At 46.1% G+C, this 22,354-nt stretch overlaps 1 pseudogene; it reads right to left on the reverse strand.

Annotated features, from left to right (window-relative positions):
- LOC129858893 (peroxisome biogenesis factor 2-like) overlaps positions 1-9,071 on the reverse strand; it is a 15,763-nt pseudogene extending 6,692 nt beyond the window's left edge.
- Between the last annotated feature and the right edge of the window lie 13,283 nt (positions 9,072-22,354).

Genomic DNA, 22,354 nt, shown 5'->3' on the forward strand with positions numbered 1-22,354 from the left:
ATTAAATGGTGAAGCAAGAACAGTTAATGAGAAAATGTAAGTTGTGTCTGATGAAGTGATGTGCGACTGCTGTGGCCTAACCTCATGCAGATAAAACGTGTAGCGTTAAGAATATTTTATCAATTTATCTAAGCCCCTGTCTTGATGCATGACGGAACACACAGGGCTGTAAAAACAGTGATGTGAAAACTTTTGTTCTCTCATGTTTTATCAGTTGCACACAGCAATTAAAAGGATTGAGCAAATGGAATGCTTAACGTGCTAGTGTGCCAGAAAGACGCAGGCTTGGGAAGACCCAATGGGATGTTGTTTCTCTCTGAAGCGGACAAAGGAAGGCCGTAAAAAAATATGTCTGGAACAGCCACTCACTGCAGTAAAGATCTGTCACAGAAACGTGCTGTGTGTGAGGCATGTTAGAGAAATCTATAGTTGACCTCTAGTTGAGATCACTCCCCAGTTTAACTTAACAGATGTCATGAAAAAACCACTCAATGTTCTCAGTGTTCAGCCTCTCTCTCTCTCTCCCCACATCCAGGGTGTAATCTGCTCTAGATTATCTTGATAACAACACTCATTCCTAGTTCTTCATTCTTAAAGTCCACACAAATCAGTAATTTAACAAAAAACCCAAAGCTCCTCCATTTTGATAATAAGCCAAGAGTATTACGTGATATTCAGTCAGAGGATTAGTTTAGCACGAGGCAAAATGGCCAGCCACAGAGCAACTGTAAAAGAGAGATGGAATGGAAAAAATAGGAATAGAATGGAGGGTGATGATTGAGAGGAGAGGGATGGAGTGAGTGGGCTTGAAAATCTATGAAATCAACTTTGCAGGTGTGGAGGTGCTTGATCTCTGACTCTGATTATACTCTGTTACTGTGCAGAAATAATGACATCTCTCTCTCTCTGCTTTTAGACTGGCCTGGAGTGAAGTACAGCTGAAATTGTTGGAGGTATAGCTTAATCAAATGTACAGGGCACTGATCAAGACAAATGGGGATAATTCCTGTGATAATATAGTTTATATATTGTTTGTAAATTACAGCCTCTGGTTGATTGTATCTTGATATTCAAGTGACGTGTTCTTGTGATATTCAAGAAAATTATACTGCAGCTTGCTGTCAAGGTGAAACACGTCATTATAAAAAGTTTATTTCTCTCAAATGTTGTTTTACATCCATGTTAGTGAGAATTTCTCCTTTGCCAAGATAATCTATCCACCTGATAGGTGTGGCATATCAAGAAGCTGATTAAACACCATGGTCATTACACAGGCTCCCCTTGTGCTGGGGACAACAAAAGGCCACTCTAAAAATGTGCATTTTGTCACACAACACAATGCCACAGATGTCTCAAGTTTTGAGGGAGCATTTAATTGGCATGCTGACTGCTGACTGCAGGAATGTCCACTAGAGCTGTTGCCAGATAATTAAATGTTCCTTTCTCTACCATAAGCCGCCTCCAACATCGTTTTAGAGAATTTGGCAGTACATCCAACTGGCCTCACAACCGCAACCCACATGTATGGCATCGTGTGGGCAAGCGGTTTGCTGATGTCAACATTGTGAACAGAGTGCCCCATGGTGGTGGTGGGGTTATTATTTATTATTATTATCCGGATCTATATAGAACCTTAAGTGGTTCCATATAGTACATGAAGCAAACATAGAACCCTTTTTGGTTCTATCCAGAGCCTTTTTTTTAGGAGTGTAAGAGGTCAAAGAAACTTAATTCTTCTAATAATTTTTCATAATAAAATGTACGTATTTTTTTCCTTCTTCCCTTTATATCTGATCAGTGAACATGTGATTGTTCAACTGAATGAATCAACAATAGGTGGATCCTTCTCAGGTACAATTGAATTGTGTTTTCAGAGAGCAGCAGGGCTAGCAGGATGCTGTTTGCCAGAGACAGCAGCCTTCATAACCCCTGATCATGTGGATAACAGACCTTGATACATTAAATATTACTACTATCTCTCTCATCGTCTTGCTAGTGACCTCTGTTTCACATGCACATAGCTGATAGATCGTTTTTAATCATTCATTAACAACCATATATTCAATTATTCACTTCTGTGTATTTGTATAGATGTTGCAGAACATGAAAGTGGTGTTTATTGAGGGGTAAACTAACTACATTGACTTACAGGCTACGTTCCTATATGTCCGTTGTTTTAGTTGATGAGTTGAGTTGTGAAGATCACCAGCTCTTCATCGATTGTGTAATAAATACCTAAACAATTTGATGAATATTCACCTTTGTGAGGGTTCCTTGTTCCTCAAAGACATTTATAAACTGGGTAGTTCGAGCCCTGAACGATGATTGGCTGACAGCTGTGGCATATTTTTCCAAGATGGCGTAGCAGTCAGACGTCCTTTGTCCTCGTCTTGTCCCGTGTATATATATTTTATATATTTTTCTTCGCATATCTTTTTATATATATTTTTTTCTTCTTAAAAACTCAACTTCAAAACACTCTCCTGCAACCCACCTCACCAAATGTGGTGCGGATCTGTTTTTTTTCCTCAAAAGTATTATTCACCTCGTATCCGAAATCTACAACAGAAGCTAGCCAGAAGTTAGCCAGCTCACTAGCTAACGTTAGTAGTTCAGCTAACCACAGCTAGCGCTCATCAGCTATCCTTTAGCTCGGAAAACTATTGCCAGTTTTGTACAACGCGACTCAGACCAGAGCATACCAGACCTATTTTCTCTCCATATCCCCGGATTTTTATCGCAAGCTCTGGACATTTACACCTGGATCTTGCAGCTAACTAGCTGCTATCCGAGTGACTATTGGCTAACATCAATTCCGGAGCAAACACCAATTATCCCGGAGCTAGCCAGCTGAAGAGTTCCATCAGCCACTCCTGGGCTACAATCACCTATCCGGACCCGTTTTACTGCCGATGCGGAGCCCCACCGGGCCTTCACGAATCGGATACCGACGTTATCTGCCCGAGGGAGTTATTTCACTCACGAAGCTAGCACCAGTTAGCAAACACAATTCTACAATTCACAACCTCTCTTTCGCCATCGCCATCCGGCTTGGATTCTCTGTCGACACGACCACGTCTGGTCTGCAGACGAATACCCCATCCGCTGTGCCCTCAACCGGCCTCCGTCTGAGCAGACCCCCTCCTTCTGAGCAGACCACCCCCCGGGCTACTAACTTTAAACGCCGCGGGCTAGCTTAGTGGAGGCCTCCCTGCTCCATCTACGGCTGCCCCCTGGACACTATGATCACTTGGCTACATAGCTGATGCCTGCTTGACTGTCCATTAATTCACGGTACTCCATTCCGTTTATTTGTGTTTTATCTGTCGGCTCTGTGCTTTAACTCAGGATCTGTGTGTAGTTAATCCGACCCTCTCTGCCTAGTCGTCGCCATTTTTACCTGCTGTTGCTGTGTTAGCTGACTAGCTGCTGTTATCTCACCTGTTGTTTTAGCTAGCTCTCCCAATCAAGACCTGCAATCACTTTATGCCTTATTGTATGTCTCTCTCAAATATCAATATGCCTTGCATACTGTTGTTCAGGCTAGTTATCATTGTTTTGGTTTGCAATGGACCCTGTAGTTCCACTCTCCGTACCTCTGATACCTCCTTTGTCCCACCCCCCACACATGCGGTGACCTCACCCATTGAGACCAGCATGTCCAGAGATTCAACCTCTCTTATCATCACCCAGTGCCTGGGCTTGCCTCCGCTGTACCCGTGCCCCACCATACCCTGGTCTGCACATTATGCCCAGAATCTATTCGACCACGCCCATAAATCTGCTCCTTTTATTCCTTGTCCCCAACGCTCTAGGCGACCAGTTTTGATAGCCTTTAGCCGCACCCTCATCCTACTACTCCTCTGTTCCTCGGGTGATGTGGAGGTAAACCCAGGCCCTGCATGTCCCCAGTCACCCTAATTTGTTGACTTCTGTGATCGAAAAAGCCTTGGCCTCATGCATGTCAACATCAGAAGCCTCCTCCCTAAGTTTGCCTTACTCACCGCTTTAGCACACTCTGCCAACCCTGATGTCCTTGCCGTGTCCGAATCCTGGCTTAGGAAGGCCACCAAAAATTCTGAGATTTCCATACCCAACTATAACACTTTCCGTCAAGATAGAACTGCCAAAGGGGGAGGAGTTGCAATCTACTGCAGAGATAGCCTGCAAAGTTCTGTCATACTTTCCAGGTCTATGCCCAAACAGTTCGAACTTCTAATTTTAAAAATTAATCTCTCCAGAAATAAGTCTCTCACTGTTGCCGCCTGCTACCGACCCCCCTCAGCTCCCAGCTGTGCCCTGGACACCATCTGTGAATTGATCGCTCCCCATCTAGCTTCAGAGTTTGTTCTGTTAGGTGACCTAAACTGGGATGTGCTTAACACCCCGGCAGTCCTACAATCTAAGCTTGATGCCCTCAATCTCACACAAATCATCAAGGAACCCACCAGGTACAACCCTAAATCCGTAAACATGGGCACCCTAATAGACATTATCCTGACCAACTTGCCCTCCAAATACACCTCTGCTGTCTTCAATCAAGATCTCAGCGATCACTGCCTCATTGCCTGTATCCGCCACGGGTCCGCGGTCAAACGACCACCCCTCATCACTGTCAAACGCTCCCTAAAACACTTCTGCGAGCAGGCCTTTCTAATCGACCTGGCCCGGGTACCCTGGAAGGATATTGACCTCATCCCGTCAGTTGAGGATGCCTGGTCATTCTTTAAAAGTTACTTCCTCACCATATTAGACAAGCATGCTCCGTTCAAAAAATGCAGAACCAAGAACAGATATAGCCCTTAGTTCACTCCAGACCTGACTGCCCTCGACCAGCACAAAAACATCCTGTGGCGAACTGCAATAGCATCGAAGAGCCCCCGCGATATGCAACTGTTCAGGGAAGTCAGGAACCAATACACGCAGTCAGTCAGGAAAGCAAAGGCCAGCTTTTTCAAGCAGAAATTTGCATCCTGTAGCTCTAACTCCAAAAAGTTCTGGGATACTGTAAAGTCCATGGAAAACAAGAGCACCTCCTCCCAGCTGCCCACTGCACTGAGGCTAGGTAACACGGTCACCACTGATAAGTCCGTGATAATCGAAAACTTCAACAAACATTTCTCAATGGCTGGCCATGCCTTCCTCCTGGCGACTCCAACCTTGGCCAACAGCCCCGCCCCCCCCGCTGCTACTCGCCCAAGCCTCCCCAGCTTCTCCTTTACCCATATCCAGATAGCAGATGTTCTGAAAGAGCTGGAAAACCTGGACCCATACAAATCAGCTGGGCTTGACAATCTGGACCCCCTATTTCTGAAACTGTCCGCCGCCATTGTCGCACCCCCTATTACCAGCCTGTTCAACCTCTCCTTCGTATCATCTGAGATCCCCAAGGATTGGAAAGCTGCCGCGGTCATCCCCCTCTTCAAAGGGGGAGACACCCTGGACCCAAACTGTTACAGACCTATATCCATCCTGCCCTGCCTATCTAAGGTCTTCGAAAGCCAAGTCAACAAACAGATCACTGACCATCTCGAATCCCACCGTACCTTCTCCGCTGTGCAATCCGGTTTCCGAGCCGGTCACGGGTGCACCTCAGCCACGCTCAAGGTACTAAACGATGTCATAACCGCCACCGATAAAAGACATTACTGTGCAGCCGTCTTCATCGACCTGGCCAAGGCTTTCGACTCTGTCAATCACCATATTCTTATCGGCAGACTCAGTAGCCTCGGTTTTTCTAATGACTGCCTTGACTGGTTCACCAACTACTTTGCAGACAGAGTTCAGTGTGTCAAATCGGAGGGCATGTTGTCCGGTCCTCTGGCAGTCTCTATGGGGGTACCACAGGGTTCAATTCTCGGGCCGACTCTTTTCTCTGTATACATCAATGATGTTGCTCTTGCTGCGGGCGATACCCTGATCCACCTCTACGCAGACGACACCATTCTGTATACTTCCGGCCCTTCCTTGGACACTGTGCTATCTAACCTCCAAACGAGCTTCAATGCCATACAACACTCCTTCCGTGGCCTCCAACTGCTCTTAAACGCTAGTAAAACCAAATGCATGCTTTTCAACCGTTCGCTGCCTGCACCCGCACGCCCGACTAGCATCACCACCCTGGACGGTTCCGACCTAGAATATGTGGACATCTATAAGTACCTAGGTGTCTGGCTAGACTGCAAACTCTCCTTCCAGACTCATATCAAACATCTCCAATCCAAAATCAAATCTAGAGTCGGCTTTCTATTCCGCAACAAAGCCTCCTTCACTCACGCCGCCAAACTTACCCTAGTAAAACTGACTATCCTACCGATCCTCGACTTCGGCGATGTCATCTACAAAATAGCTTCCAATACTCTACTCAGCAAACTGGATGCAGTTTATCACAGTGCCATCCGTTTTGTTACTAAAGCACCTTATACGACCCACCACTGCGACCTGTATGCCCTAGTCGGCTGGCCCTCCTACATGTTCGTCGTCAGACCCACTGGCTCCAGGTCATCTACAAGGCTATGCTAGGTAAAGTGCCGCCTTATCTCAGTTCACTGGTCACGATGGCTACACCCACCCGTAGCACGCGCTCCAGTAGGTGTATCTCACTGATCATCCCTAAAGCCAAAACCTCATTTGGACGCGTTTCCTTCCAGTTCTCTGCTGCCTGCGACTGGAACGAATTGCAAAAATCTCTGAAGTTGGAGACTTTTATCTCCCTCAACAACTTTAAAAATCTGCTATCCGAGCAGCTAACCGATCGCTGCAGCTGTACATAGTCCATCTGTAAACTACCCACCCAATTTACCTACCTCACCCCCCATACTGCTTTTATTTATTTACTTTTCTGCTCTTTTGCACACCAGTATCTCTTCTTGCACATGATCATCTGATGATTTATCACTCCAGTGTTAATCTGCTAAATTGTAATTATTCGATTTATTGCCTACCTCATGCCTTTTGCACACATTGTATATAGATTCTCTTTTTTTTCTACCATGTTATTGACTTGTTTATTGTTTACTCCATGTGTAACTCTGTGTTGTTGTCTGTTCACACTGCTATGCTTTATCTTGGCCAGGTCGCAGTTGCAAATGAGAACTTGTTCTCAACTAGCCTACCTGGTTAAATAAAGGTGAAATAAAAAAAATAAAAAATATCACGGGAATGACAAAACATTTGTTTTTACTGCTCTAATTACGTTGGTAAGCAGTTTATAATAGCAATAAGGCACCTCTGGGGTTTGTGGTTAATGGCCAATATACCACAACTAAGGGCTGTATCCAGAACAGTCCTTAGCCATGGTATATTGGCCATGTACCACACCCACTCACGCCTTATTTTTTAAATTTAATTGGCAGAAATGTCACCTGAAAATGTACATTTTCTAATGATTCCAGTCTCGTCTCCATCCAATAAGAAGTGCATCTACTTTCCCCTTGCCTTTGTCTGGCTATGGGCCAGTACAGGCTTCTTATCAGAACTCAGGATAAGACCCAAATGCAGACAGTTCGATTCACAGAAGTTTATTGACAAAACAGGGGACAGGCAGACGAAAGGTCAAGGGTTGGCAGAGGTCAGTAATCCAGGCAAGTGTCGAAAGGTACCGAACGGCAGGCAGCCTCAGGGTCAGGGCAGACAGAATGGTCGAAACAGGAAACAGGAAACTAGAAAACAGGGACTAAAGAGAACATGAGTACAGAAAAACACGCTGGTAGACTTGACGAGACTAGACGAACAGACAACCAGAAAACACAGGTATAAATGCACAGGGGATAAGGGTGGAAATGGGCGACACCTGGAGGGGGGTGGAGACAAGCACAAGACAGGTGAAACAGATTATTTCTTCTGTCGTCCTCTTTAGACACTTTAAATAAAGATGTAATATTCCAAGAACGATACCATTCGTTACTCAACAGCGTATAGACAATTACAACTTACAACAGCATATAGTAATCTAACAAACAGACTGCAGAGGATAAACCATTATTGTGGTTTATTACTCATGTAACTAGATTAGGAGTCATCTAGCAAGGTCTAAAGTTCTGTTGATTTTGCCTAGCCTCTGTAAAATGGATCCAGTGGTGAATTAGATTGTCGGTAAGAAATTAACTGTCTCCATAGTATAATTAAGCAATAAGGCCCGAGGGGGTGTGGTATATGGCCAATATACTACGGCTAAGGGCTGTTCTTACACACGACACAACGCAGAGTGCCTGGACACAGCTCTTAGCCGTGGTATATTGGCCATATATCACAATCCCCAGAGGTGTCTTATTGCTATTATAAACTGGTTATCAACGTTATTAGAGCAATAAAAATAACTTTTGTCATACCCGTGGTATATGGTCTGATATACAATGGCTGTCAGCCAATTAGTTTCAGGCCTCGAACCACCCAGTTTATAATACATACCCATGACTGTTGTAAGCATCACTCTACTAATGTCCATAATTGGTCATCAAATCCACTGCAGAGCATGTAGAGCTACTTATGTGCTATTCTACAATGTAAACTATGCAATGAGCAGTGTAATATGAGAGGCAATGCCTGATTTAATGGTTGTAATATATTTTCTCATTTTAAAAACAGTAAGGTTTCGCTCTAATGGTTTTAATAGTGTTCTGCTTTGTGGCGATTTGTGAACGAGCATCAATTCACTCTGTCCCTACTTCAGTCAATTACTGAAGCAGCCTATTTTCTGTGCTAGAGTTTGAAAACATGTTTAACACAGTGTTGGTGTGTAATTTGTATGGGATCTGTATCGTTTTAGGATCCAGTAATGAAGTCTACTTCTCTGTATGGTTTGTCGGGATCTGGAGCAGCGGAGGAGTGTTCTGGAGGAGAGTGTGTGTAGTCTACATTCTGAAAACCAGGACCTGAAGACTGACTTGGACTCTCACACACTTCAACCAATGACCAGGACCTGAAGACTGACTTGGACTCTCTCACACACTTCAACTAATGGACGAGGCACACACACACCCAGGACCTAAGTCATGATGTCTCTTTCTGTCTCATCCTCTCTTTCTTTCTGTCTCTCTTTCTGTGTCCTTCCAGCTGTCTCTCACCCTCATGGTTTTTCCATCTTCTTCCCTCAATTTTATCCCTCTATTTAAAAAGAAACAGTATATCAACGCTCATTGTCCTCCACTGAACATTGTTGTTGTGTGTGCGTGTGTTTGTTTGTGTGTGCGTGTGTTTGTTTGTGTGTGCGTGTGTTTGTTTGTGTGTGCGTGTGTTTGTTTGTGTGTGCGTGTGTTTGTTTGTGTGTGTGTGTGTGTTTGTTTGTGTGCGCGTGTGTTTGTTTGTGTGTGTGTGTGTTTGTTTGTGTGCGCGTGTGTTTGTTTGTGTGTGCGTGTGTTTGTTTGTGTGTGCGTGTGTTTGTTTGTGTGCGCGTGTGTTTGTTTGTGTGTGCGTGTGTTTGTTTGTGTGCGCGTGTGTTTGTTTGTGTGTGCGTGTGTTTGTTTGTGTGTGTGTTAATTCCATCTGCTTGGCCCTGCCCTGGGGGCAGCAAGGGGCAGTCCAGAGATCACTGAGGGATCAAGGGAGATTAGAACAGATCGTTAGGGATCAGTCTATCCCACTTTGATTTGTTTATCCTGACTACTTCCCCACCCCAAAATTCCCATCTCATCCCATCCTCATCTCATCCCATTCTATTTCATCCCCATTCTATCTTATGCCCATCTCATCCCAATCTCATCCCATCCCCATCTCATCCCATCTCATCCCCATCTCATCCCATCCCATCTTATCCCTCTCATCCCATCTCATCCCCAAACCCATCTCATCCCAATCTCATCCCAACCAATCTCATCCCATCCCCATCCCATTCCATCCCATTCCATCCCATTCCATCTACATCCATATTCCTGCTACTGACCAGCTGGTGGGGCTGAAATGACAGAGAGAGAGAATCAGAGACAGAGAGCTAGAGAACGAGAGAGAGAGAGAGGGAGACAGAGAGCGAGAGAGAGCGAGAGAGAGAGCAATGCAGACAGAGAGAAAACAAGAGGGTCATGAGGTTGCCATCGTTGACTATGCTAATACGCTTGTTAATGACTTTAGCTTTGAGTGATAATTGATCGGGTTCATTAGCATATTAACTCTGGGACGGCCTGTAATGGATGGCCTCCACGAACCCTGCAATAATTAACTAATTAGACTAATTCAAATCAATAGAGGTGCCAATACAAGGTTAGGGCTCAGGGACCATGTCACTATAACTATCTGTAAGGAGGAAAAAAGAGAGGGAGGGAGGGGAAGAGAGAGATGGGGAGAGAGAATTAGCAAAAAAAGAGAGAGTGAGAGACAGATTGGCAGACAAAGAAAAGAGGGAGGGACATGGACACTGTAGTCAGAGAAAGAATGAACAAATGAATGAGAGAGAGGCATAGAGAGAGAGAGAGAAAGAGAGAGAGAGAGAAAGAGAGAGAGAGAGAGAGAGAGAATTAACTAATGAGTGATAGAGAGAGAGAGGGTTCCTAATGCTGATTGATGTGGTCTTGACGGTGATTAGGTGAATAAATGGTTTGTAGCAGCCCCGGCAGGATTACCTTGGCTAGGGCTGGATGGGGACTAAGTGCTTTGTAAGGTCAACCATAAGTCCAAACTTACACATGTACTGGCCTGCCCTTATAAACCTCTGTTCATATATCAGGATGGGATGGACACAGAGAGGGTTGGATGGCTGTGTCTCACAGAGTGGAAGGGAAAGCACTAGCTCTGCATTGGGCTACACTTCTCAATGGGAAAGATTACAAATTGAGAGAGAAACATGGGAAACATAGTTTAGAGTCAGCAAAGAGACATTTGCATGCAGTCTTTAGGCTGCAGTTAGTCAAGTCTATTCTGGACATTGTTATGAACATGTAACAACCAAAAAAGATAAGCCTGATAAATAACTTCTACAAAAATACAAAAAGAAGGACGTATCAGGTTATTCATGGAATTCTTTCTTAAAGGACAAATAAGTGTCTAAGTAAGACACTGGTGAGGAGAGACTGAAGAAGAAGATGCTAGGGAAGGAGAGACTGGGCAAGGAGAGACTGGGGAAGAAGCGACTGGGGAAGGAGAGACCAGGGAAGGAGAGACTAGGGATGGAGAGACTGGGGAAGGAGAGACTAGGGATGGAGAGACTGGGGAAGGAGAGACTAGGGATGGAAGGTTTCTGAAAAGAGGCTAGGCCCATGTCTCACCTGATATGCTTGTTTAAACGGATCATGGAAAGTAATCTGTGTGTGTGTGTGTGTGTGTGTGTGTGTGTGTGTGTGTGTGTGTGTGTGTGTGTGTGTGTGTGTGTGTGTGTGTGTGTGTGTGTGTGTGTGTGTGTGTGTGTGTGTGTGTGTGTGTGTGTGTGTGTGTGTGTGTGTGCATTCCCCATTCACACTCTCCGGCAATGAGACGACCACACAGACACAGAGGTCATGGTGTGTGTGTGTTATTGTTGACTAATAGTATTTCTTCTCACGCCCTTATTTTAATGATGGAGTGGTGTTAGCTCAACACACACACACATGTGGTTGTCCCTCTAACAAATGAGTTTACCCTGGTTATAGCCTTCTCACAGCACATTACCAGAGATTGCATAGTTGTTCATAAAGCCGGAGACCTGCCTTGACGGAGCTCAGACACACATAAACACACACACACACACACACACACACACACACACACACACACACACACACACACACACACACACACACACACACACACACACACACACACACACACACACACACACACACACACACACACACACACACACACACACACACACACACGAACGGGGGAACCTACTCCTGACACTGAGGCCCCGCTGCCCGTAAATTACTCCCCCACTCTCTCATGCATACATGCACAATCAGCTAATGTTGTTTTATTCCTTATTATTAATTTCCCCCCAGTCTGATTTCTCTAAATGACTGGTGCTGACATTCTTGTCTCTACTGTGGTATTTAGTTTAAACCATATTTAACATTTTACAGTCTTTTAATTTAACCTTTATCTAACTAGGCAAGTCAGTTAAGAACAAACTCTTATTTCATTTTTACTTCATTTAACATTTTTTTAATTAGACTTTTTAGATAAAAATATACTAAATATATCAATCAAATGTATTTATAAAGCCCTTTTTACATCAGCCAAAGTCACAAAGTGCTGTACAGAAACCCAACATAAAACCCCAAACAGCAAGCAATGCAGATGTAGAAGCACAGTGGCTAGGAAAAACTCCCTAGAAAGGCAGGAACCTAGGAAGAAACATAGAGAGGAAGCAGGCTCTGAGAGGTGGCCTGTCCTCTTCTAGCTGTGCCGGGTGGAGATTATAACAGTACATGGCCAAGATGTTCAAACGTTCATAGATGACCAGTATGATCAAATAATAATAATCACAGTGGCTGTGGAGGGTGCAAAAGGTCAGCACCTCAGGAGTATGTGTCAGTTGGCTTCTCATAGCCGATCATTCAGAGTTAGAGACAACAGGTGCGGTAGAGACAGAGTCGAAAACAGCAGGTCCGGGACAAGGTAGCACGTACGGTAAACAGTCCGGGTTCGATAGCCGCAGGCAGAACAGTTGAAACTGGAGCAGCAGCACGACCAGGTGTACTGGGGACAGCAAGGAGTCATCAGGCCAGGTAGTCCTGAGGCATGGTCCTAGGGCTCAGGACCTCTGAGAGAAGAGAGTAAAGAGTTGAGAGAGAGTTAGAGGGAGCATACTTAAATTCACACAGGACACCGGATAAGACAGGTGAAATACTACAGATATAACAGACTAATCCTATCCCCCCGACACAAACTATTGCAGCATAAATACTGGAGACTGAGTCATGTCATTCAATAATTGATTAAAACACACTGTTTTGCAATGAAGGTCTATGGTAGCCTAAACAGCACTCTGTAGAGTAGCACCATGGTGTAGCTGTACGACAGCTAGCTTCCGTCCTCCACTGGGTACATTGACATTATACAAAACCTAGGAGGCTCATGGTTCTCACCCCCTTCCATAGACTTACAGAGTAATTATGATATCTTCCGGGGGACGTCCTCCAACCTACCTCTTGCAGCATGAACTGACATGTTGTCCATCCAATCAAAGTATCAGAGAATTAATGTAGTACTGAAAGCATAAACTACAGCTAGCAACCACTGTAGTGTATACAATGTGGTGAGTAGCTGACTCAAAGTGAGAGAAAGACAGTAGTTGAACAGTTTTGAACAAACACATTTCTTCCTAAATGAAGGAGAAGCGAGAGAGAGCTAGCTATATTTCCTTGAATTTCTTTCACTTTCACTTTCCCTAGGAGAATGCAGATAGCTAGTTTAGCCTACTCAATCAGCTGGCTCAAACAGAGAGAGATGCTATGTTAGCTTTCTGGCTATATATCCAACACTGGAACTCTTGCAAGTCAAGGTAAGTGTTTGGGTTTATTAATAATGGATAAAGATCTCAGCTCCAACTTTGGAGTGCCTTGCAAAAGTATTAATCCCCCTTGGTGTTTTTCCTATGTTGTTGCATTTCATCAAAGTCATTTAATATATTTTGGCGATGTTGACTTTTATCGCTCACTTTGGCTAGAATCAATGCTGGGCTGCTATGTGCTATGTGCTATGCTAATATAACGATTTATTGTGTTTTCGCTGTAAGACACTTAGAAAATCTGAAATATTGTCTGTATTCACAGGATCTGTGTCTTTCGATTAGTGTATGCTGTGTATTTTTACGAAATGTTTGATGATTAGTAAGTAGGTAAACACGTTGCTCTATGTAGTTTTTCCAGTCCATTTGTGACGGTGGGTGCAATTGTAACCTATGCCATCTACCTGAAATATGCACTTTTTTCTAACAAAACCTATCCCATACCATAAATATGTTATCAGACTGTCATCTGATGAGTTTTTTTCTTGGTTAGGGGCTATAAATATCTTAGTTTAGCCGAATTGGTGATAGCTACTGGTGTTGGTGGACAAATAAAAGATGGTGGATTATGCTAATGTGTTTTTAGATAATAGATGTACATCTTTACATATTGTGTCTTCCCTGTAAAACATTTTAAAAATCGGACATGTTGGCTGGATTCACAAGATCTGTGTCTTTCATTAGCTGTATTGGACTTTAATGTGTGAAAGTAAAATATTTAAAAATATATATTTTTTTTGAATTTCGCGGCACTGGTTTTTCAATGGGGGTGGGGGGGGAGTGCCGCTAGCGGCACCCTCATCCTAGACAGGTTAAATCCAATACTTAAAAAATGGAAAGAATATGGCACCACAACAAACCTGCCAAGAGAGGGCAGCCCACCAAAACACACGGACCAGGCAAGCACGGTATTAATCAGAGAGGCAAGAGTGTCACGATCGTTATGAGTGGACCAAGATGCAGCGTGGTATGGTTCCATCCTGTTTATTAGGTAGTGAAACTCAAAGAAAACAAAGCGCAAAACGAAACGTGAAGCTCATGTTGTGCTCCCAGGCAGCTATACCTGGACAAGATCCCACAAAGCACAATGGGGAAATGGCTGCCTAAATATGATCCCCAATCAGAGACAACGATAAACAGCAGCCTTTGATTGGGAACCATACCAGGCCAACATAGATGATTAATCACCTAGATAACCCACCCTAGTCACTGTCACGCCCTAACCAACACAGAGAATAAACAGCTCTCTATGGTCAGGGCTTGACAAGGAGACCAAAGATAACCCTGAAGGAGTTGCAGGCTCCACAGAGGAGATTGGAGTATATGTCCATAGGACCACTTTAAGCCATACACTCCACAGACCTGGGCTTTACGGAAGTGTGGCCAGAAAAAAAGCCATTGCTTAAATAAAAAAAGAAGAAAACACGTTTGGTTTTCGCCAAAAGGCATGTAGGAGACTCCCCAAACATATTGAAGAAGGTACTCTGGTCAGACTAAAATTGAGCTTTTTAGCCATCAAGGAAAACCCTATGTCTGGCGCAAACCCAACACCATCCCCACAGTGAAGAATGGTGGTGGCAGCATTATGCTGTGGGGATGTTTTTTCATCGGCAGGGACTGGGATACTGGTCAGAATTGAAGGAATGATGGATGGTGCTAAATACAGGAAAATTCTTAAGGGAAACCTGTTTCAGTCTTCCAGCGATTTGAGACTGGGATGGAGGTTCACCTTCCAGCAGGACAATGACCCTAAGCATACTGCTAAAGCAACACTTGAGTGGTTTAAGGGGAAACGTTTAAGTGTTTTGGAATGGCCTACTCAAAGCCCAGACCTCAATTCAATTGAGAATCTGTCGTATGACTTAAATATGCTGTACACCAGCGGAACCCATCCAACTTGAAGGAGCTGGAGCAGTTTTGCCTTGAAGAATGGGCAAAAATCCCAGTGGCTAGATGTGCAAGCTTATAGAGACATATCCCAAGAGACTTGCAGCTGTAATTGCTGCACAAGGTGGCTCTACAAAGTATTGACTTTTGAGGGCGTAAATAGTTATGCACGCTCAATTTTCAGTTTTTTGTCTTCTTTCTTGTTTGTTTCACAAACAAATGTTTTGTATCTTCAAAGTGGTAGGCATGTTTTGTAAATCAAATGATACAAGCCCCCCAAAAAAATCACTTTTAATTCCAGGTTGTGAGGCAGCAAAATAGGAAAAATGCCAAGGGGGGTGAATACTTTCGCAAGCCTCTGTTTACTCAATCTCCTATAGCCACTGACCTCTGTGACCACTCAACTCATCCACACCCTGACCTCTGTGAAGGCTCAACTCACCCACAACCTGACCGCTGTGAACGCTCAACTCACCCACACCCTGACCTCTGTGAAGACTCAATTCACACACACCCTGACCTCTGTGAAGGCTCAACTCACCCACACCCTGACCTCTGTGAAAGCTCAACTCACCCACACCCTGACCTCTGTGAAGGCTCAACTCACCCACACCCTGACCTCTGTGAAAGCTCAACTCACCCACACCCTGACCTCTGTGAAGGCTCAATTCACACACACCCTGACCTCTGTGAAGGCTCAACTCACCCACACCCTGACCTCTGTGAAAGCTCAACTCACCCACACCCTGACCTCTGTGAAAGTTCACATCATCTAAAGATAGACACAGACGGACGCACACACACACACACACACACACACACACACACACACACACACACACACACACACACACACACACACACACACACACACACACACACACACACACACCCTGACCTCTTTGTCTGTGGGGTCGTCTCATTGCCGGGAAGTGTGAATGGGGAATGTGTGAATGTTTTATTCTGTCGAAAAACAGATTGTGTCTCTAAGGAAAACTACTGACGTCACTCACTCACTCACTCACTCACTCACTCACTCACTCACTCACTCACTCACTCATTCACTCACAGACAGACACACAACACTTTAGACACTGATATTAAACCAGAATCAGAGTTTCTGAGATGGCTTGGTCAGGGAGACTAATGGACAAACAGACACAATGTTTCATGGCTGTTGTTGTTTAGTTCAAGACATTACTATTCTTATTCTTAGGGCGTGACCTAAAAGCAGTATTCCATTGGATAGACTACAGGCTAGAGATCTCATACACACATCAAATATTAACCTGCAGGTAAAGGACGTAGACAGGACATTATCTGTTATCTCTCTCGCTCTCTCTCTCTCACACACACACACACTCCTTGCTGACTTGTGAGTCGTAACCATTAGCATTGATTTCCGTTTCCCAGAGCGACTACTGTCACCGCGGCGATAGAGTGCATGCTGGGTCGTAAATTCACCAGCGCTACCGTCAGCACGACAACGACAGCTTCCACCCCCAGACAGCACTGAGAGTGTCTCTCTCTGTCACTCACACACACACGCACACACACACACTGAATACAGTCTGAAGGTGTGGTTCTATACAGACATAGTTCATTATTTGAACCAGTCCAGGCCAGTTTATAGTGAAGTGCAGACTTGTCTTTATCTACTGAGCCAGACGTGGTAGGAAACATACTGAACACTATAGCACCTCTGTCTTTTCAGAGTCCCATTAGTGGCAAATGAATTCATCTCTTTACGGAGCTCACTATCTTTGTGGACAACATAGGTCCTATGGCCAGATGCACTTCAGCATTTTGAGTAGGCCTGAAAGCTGTGCTCTCTCTTGTTATTTTCTATCGGTCATGTCTTCTTGGGTGTTTCACAGTTCTAAATATTCTAAAGTTGTAATGGTCGTCTTGTGGTGAATGAGCGGACCAAGGCGCAGCGGGTGATAAATACATGATGATTTATTTAAACAAAGACGAAACACGGAGAACACGGAGAACACGGAGAACACTTCAACTACAAAACAATAAACGACGTGACCAAACCTGACCTAGAGAACATATAACATGAACGCACGAACAGGAAGGAACACACGAAAAGAAATGAAAGAACGAACGAACGAAACTAAACGAAACTGTACCGTGTGGTGCGACATACACAGACACAGCAACAATCACCCACAAACAAACAGTGAGAACAGCCTACCTTAATATGGTTCTCAATCAGAGGAAACGTCAAACACCTGCCTCTAATTGAGAACCATATCAGGCAACACATTAACCCCAACATAGAAACACAACACATAGAATGCCCAACCCAACTCACGCCCTGACCAACTAAACACACCAACTAAACCCCCCCCCCCATCAAGGTGCGAACTCTGGGCGCACCCCTAAAACTCAAGGGGGGGGTCTGGGTGGACATCTGTCCGCGGTGGCGGCTCCGGCGCAAGATGAGGACACCACTCCACCATTGTCTTTGTCCCCCTCCTTAGCGTCCTCCGAGTGGCGATCCTCGCCCCCGACCCTGGTCTAGGAACCTTAACACCGGTCCCCCCTAGATAACTCAGGACATAGAGGTAGCTCAGGACAGAGAGGTAGCTCAGGACAGAGAGGTAGCTCAGGACAGAGAGGTAGCTCAGGACAGAGAGGTAGCTCAGGACAGAGAGGTAGCTTAGGACAGAGGGGCAACTCTGGACTACTGGCAGCTCCGGGCTGAGGAGCAGCTCCGGGCTGAGGGGCAGCTCCGGGCTGAAGGGCAGCTCATGACTGGAGGGCAGAAGGAGGGCAGCTCATGACTGGAGGGCAGCTCATGACTGAAGGGCAGCTCATGACTAGCTTGCGGCTCTGTCTGCTCATGGCTGGCTGGCGGCTCTGGCTGCTCATGGCTGGCTGGCGGCTCTGGCTGCTCATGGCTGGCTGGCGGCTCTGGCTGCTCATGGCTGGCTGGCGGCTCTGGCTGCTCATGGCTGGCGGAAGGCTCTGGCTGCTCCTGTCTGGCGGAAGGCTCTGGCTGCTCCTGTCTGGCAGAAGGCTCTGGCTGCTCCTGTCTGGCGGAAGGCTCTGGCTGCTCCTGTCTGGCGGAAGGTTCTGGCTGCTCCTGTCTGGCGGAAGGCTCTGGCGGCTCCTGTCTGTCGGATGGCTCTAGCGGCTCCTGTCTGGCGGACGTCTCTGAAGGCTCATGACAGACGGGCTGCTTTGAAGGCTCAGTACAGACGGGTGGCTTTGCAGGCTCAGTACAGACGGGCGGCTTTGCAGGCTCAGTACAGACGGGCGGCTTTGCAGGCTCAGTACAGACGGGCGGCTTTGCAGGCTCAGTACAGACATGCAGTTCATGCGGCGCTTGGCAGACGGACAGTTCAGACGGCGTTGGGTAGACGGGCAGTTCAGGCGCCGTTCGGCAGACGGGCAGTTCAGGCGCCGTTGGGCAGACGGGCAGTTCAGGCGCCGCTGGGCAGACGGCAGACTCTGGCCGGCTGAGGCGCACTGTAGGCCTCGTGCGTGGTGCCGGAACTGGAGGTACCGGGCTAAAGACACGCACCTTCAAGCTAGTGTGGGGAGCAGCAACAGGACGCACAGGACTCTGGAGACGCACAGGAGGCTTGGTGCGTGGTGTAGGAACAGGGCTCTGGAGACTCACAGGAGGCTTGGTGCGTGGTGCCGTTACTGGTGGTAATGGGCTGGAGACACGCACCACAGGGCTAGTGCGTGGAGGAGGAACAGGGCTCTGGAGACGCACAGGAGGCTTGGTGCGTGGTGCCATTACTGGTGGTAATGGGCTGGAGACACGCACCATAGAGCTAGTGCGTGGAGGAGGAACAGGGCTCTGGAGACGCACAGGAGGCTTGGTGCGTGGTGCCGGCACTGGTGGTACTGGGCTGGTGCGGGGATGTGCCGCCAGATATACCGGACTTTGCAGGCGTACTGGCTCCCTTGAGCACTGAGCCTGCCCAACCTTACCTGGTTGTATGCTCCCCGTAGCCCGCCCATTACGGGGAGGTGGAATAACCCGCACTGGGCTGTGTATGCGAACCGGGGACACCATGCGTAAAGCTGGTGCCATGTATGCCGGCCCGAGGAGACGCACTGGTGGCCAGATGCGTTGGGCCGGCTTCATGACATCCGGCTCAATACTCAATATAGCCCTGCCTGTGCGGCGAGGTGGAATAACCCGCACCGGGCTATGCAAACGTACAGGAGACACCGTACGCTCTACCGCATAACACGGTGTCTGCCCGTACTCTCGCTCTCCACGGTAAGCTCGAGGAGTTGGCGCAGGTCTCCTACCTGACTTCGCCACACTCCCTTGTACCCCCCCCCAATAACTTTTTGGGCTTGACTCACAGCCTTCCGTGCTAGTCGCGTACCCTCATAACTCTGGTTCCTCTCTCCGGTTGCCTCTGCTCTCCTAATCGCCTCCAGCTGTTCCCATGGGAGGCTATCCCTTCCAGCCAGGATCTCCTCCCATGTGTAGCAACCCTTGCCGTCCAAAACTTCCTCCCATGTCCATTCCTCCTTCTTGCGCGGTTGCTGCTGCCCGTTCACCCGCTGCTTGATCCTTCGTGGGGGGGTGATTCTGTAACGGTTGTCTTGTGGTGAATGAGCGGACCAAGGCGCAGCGGGTGATGAATACATGATGATTTATTTAAACACAAAGAACACTTGAACTACAAAACAATAAACAACGTGACCAAACCTGAACTAGAGAACATACACTGCTCAAAAAAATAAAGGGAACACTTAAACAACACAATGTAACTCCAAGTCAATCACACTTATGTGAAATCAAACTGTCCACATAGGAAGCAACACTGATTGACAATAAATTGCACATGCTGTTGTGCAAATGGAATAGACAAAAGGTGGAAATTATAGGCAATTAGTAAGACACCCCCAATAAGGGAATGGTTCTGTAGGTGGTGACCACACACCACTTCTCAGTTCCTATGCTTCCTGGCTGATGTTTTGGTCACTTTTGAATGCTGGCGGTGCTTTCACTCTAGTGGTAGCATGAGACGGAGTCTACAACCCATACACGTGGCTCAGGTAGTGCAGCTCATCCAGGATGGCACATCAATGCGAGCTGTGGCAAAAAGGTTTGTTGTGTCTGTCAGTGTAGTGTCCAGAGCATGGAGGCGCTACCGGGAGACAGGCCAGTACATCAGGAGACGTGGAGGAGGCCGTAGGAGGGCAACAACCCAGCAGCAGGACCGCTACCTCCGCCTTTGTGCAAGGAGGTGCACTGCCAGAGCCCTGCAAAATGACCTCCAGCAGGCCACAAATGTGCATGTGTCTGCTCAAACGGTCAGAAACAGACTCCATGAGGGTGGTATGAGGGCCTGACGTCCACAGGTGGGGGTTGTCCTTACAGCCCAACACCGTGCAGGACGTTTGGCATTTGCCAGAGAACACCAAGATTGGCAAATTTGCCACTGGCGCCCTGTGCTCTTCACAGATGAAAGCAGGTTCACACTGAGCATATGAGCACATGTGACAGACGTGACAGAGTCTGGAGACGCCGTGGAGAACGTTCTGTTGCCTGCAACATCCTCCAGCATGACCGGTTTGGTGGTGGGTCAGTCATGGTGTGGGGTGGCATTTCTTTGTGGGGCCGCACAGCCCTCCATGTGCTCGCCAGAGGTAGCCTGACTGCCATTAGGTACTGAGATGAGATCCTCAGACCCCTTGTGAGACCATATGCTGACACACGCACATTTGTGGCCTGCTGGAGGTCATTTTATTCCATTTTTTTTTGAAACTTTTGAATGTTTTCTATCCAAATCTTCAAATTATATGCATATCCAATCTTCTGGGCCTGAGTAGCAGGCAGTTTACTTTGGGCACACTTTTCATCCAGACGTGAAAATAGCGCCCCAAAGCCATAAGACGTTTTAACAAGAAATGTGTGGAGTGGTTGAAAATTGAGTTTTAATGACTCTAGTTTACAATGGAAATCTAAAATTCTAAAGCAGTTGCTTGCAGTTCCTATTGCTTCCACTAGATGTCAACAGTCTTTAGAAATTGGTTGATGTTTTTCCTTTGAGAAATGAAGAAGTAGGGCTGTTCAGAACGAGGGTCGAGTGAAGTGTACTGTTGTGGTTGAGGCGCGCGGCCTGATAGCACACTTCACTTTGATTTCCTCCGGTATTGAACACAGTTTATTCCGTCTTAAATTTTATCGATTATTTGTGCTTAAAAATACCTAAAGTTGGATTAGGAATGTTCTTTGAAATATTTGGATCAAGTTTACAGGTAACTAATTAGATAATGTGTAGTCATGTTGCAGGAGTTGGAACCGGTGTATTTTCTGAATCAAACGCACCGAACAAAAATAACCATTTGTGATGTTTAATGGTAATATTGGATTGCCAACAGAATAAGATCTTCAAAGGTAAGGCATGAATTATATGTTATTTCTGACTTTTGTGCTGTGCCTGGCGGGTTGAATTATGATTTTCATGTGCATGTTTGACAGGGTGCTGTCCTCAGACAATAACATGGTTTGCTTTTGCAGTAAAGCCTTTTTGAAATCTGACACTGTGGCTGGATTAACAAGAAGTTCATCCTTAAACCGGTGTATAACACTTGTATGATTTATGAATGATTATTATGAGTATTTCTGTTTTTGAATTTGGCGCAGCTATTTCACTGGGTGTTGTCAAAATGAATCCCGTTAATGGGATTGGCGCGGGAAGGGATCACTAGGAAGTTATTAGCTCTTATGTTATAACTGTTATAAACATTTACATTTACATTTACATTTAAGTCATTTAGCAGACGCTCTTATCCAGAGCGACTTACAAATTGGTGCATTCACCTAATGACATCCAGTGGAACAGCCACTTTACAATAGTGCATCTACATCTTTTAAGGGGGGGGGGGGGGGCAGAAGGATTGCTTTATCCTATCCTAGGTATTCCTTGAAGAGGTGGGGTTTCAGGTGTCTCCGGAAGGTGGTGATTGACTCCGCTGTCCTGGCGTCGTGAGGGAGTTTGTTCCACCATTGGGGTGCCAGAGCAGCGAACAGTTTTGATTGGGCTGAGCGGGAACTGT

Source organism: Salvelinus fontinalis, chromosome 7 (genome assembly GCF_029448725.1).
Source record: "Salvelinus fontinalis isolate EN_2023a chromosome 7, ASM2944872v1, whole genome shotgun sequence".
NCBI lineage: Eukaryota > Metazoa > Chordata > Actinopteri > Salmoniformes > Salmonidae > Salvelinus > Salvelinus fontinalis.